Source organism: Vulpes lagopus, chromosome 13 (assembly GCF_018345385.1).
Source record: "Vulpes lagopus strain Blue_001 chromosome 13, ASM1834538v1, whole genome shotgun sequence".
Taxonomy (NCBI): Eukaryota; Metazoa; Chordata; class Mammalia; order Carnivora; family Canidae; genus Vulpes; species Vulpes lagopus.
In genome coordinates this window covers 55,968,235-55,969,334 of record NC_054836.1, presented here as the reverse complement: position 1 = coordinate 55,969,334, position 1,100 = coordinate 55,968,235, and the positions used below count along the sequence as shown (strand labels likewise).

Genomic DNA, 1,100 nt, shown 5'->3' with positions numbered 1-1,100 from the left:
TAAGGGGGTAAGCTAGTCCTGGGCAAGTCCTCTTGCACTGACAACCCTGGGCCTGGGCTCTGCATTGGCGACACCCTGGGGTCAGTAGAGAATGTCTGTGAGAAGGTATTTGAACAGATAACCAGAGATGCTAATTTAAAAAAAAGTTTTTAGGGGATCCCTGGGTGGCGCAGCGGTTTGGCACCTGCCTTTGGCCCAGGGCGCGATCCTGGAGACCCGGGATCGAATCCCACATCAGGCTCCCGGTGCATGGAGCCTGCTTCTCCCTCTGCCTGTGTCTCTGCCTCTCTCTCTCTCTCTCTCTCTGTGACTATGATAAATAAAAATAAATAAATAAATAAATAAATAAATTTTAAAAAAAGTTTTTAAAGACTAGGTCCCGGTCACAGCCCTCTACCAGGCCACACCCCCCACCCCCCACCCCCGGCTGGCCCCACCCCACCAGGACCCCGCCTTCTGCAAAAAAAAATAATAAAATTAGGTCCTGTCCCAGATGAATTGAATCAGATACTCTGAAGATGGGCCCAGATGAGGTATTATTTAAAACTTCTCCTGGTGATTATGATGAAAGCAAGTTAGAGAACCATTGACATCCATTATCCCAATAAACTCGTAGCCACACTGTTAACTAATTTGGACAAAGTAAAATTCACAGCGTGCTCAGCATCACGATACTAAAACTGGCACAATACAGACCAGATTAGCGCTGCCCCTGCACGAGGATCAGGTGCAAATTCATGAAGCATTCCATATTAAAAAAAAAAAAAAAACGTAAAATATACAGCAGTAACGGGTTCCTTATCTCCAAATTTTTTCCCTGACTATGCCTTAAGTAGTTACCTCTTAATTCTAAATTTTCAACTTTGCTGATGATAATCCAGGATGAGACAGCAGAGCCTGGGGGCCCTGTGCTGTCACGGTCTGTTGGGAAGTGGGGCAGCGGGCCAGGCGGCGGAAGGCGTTCCAGAATCCCCAGACCTGCTTCGAAGGGCAGCGTCATTATTCTGCTAGTTTTCTACATCCCAAAACTTCAGAATTATCGGAGTTCTGCTTCTCAGGCAAGATCTGTGTCTATCCATTCTCATTCATTCTATCCTTCC

At 46.5% G+C, this 1,100-nt stretch overlaps 1 non-coding gene across 1 annotated transcript; it reads left to right on the top strand.

Annotated features, from left to right (window-relative positions):
* The first annotated feature begins 654 nt into the window (after positions 1-654).
* LOC121475198 lies at positions 655-757 on the top strand. The gene has a single exon (XR_005983661.1). It is a non-coding gene; the product is annotated as a U6 spliceosomal RNA (small nuclear RNA).
* The last annotated feature ends 343 nt before the right edge of the window (positions 758-1,100 follow it).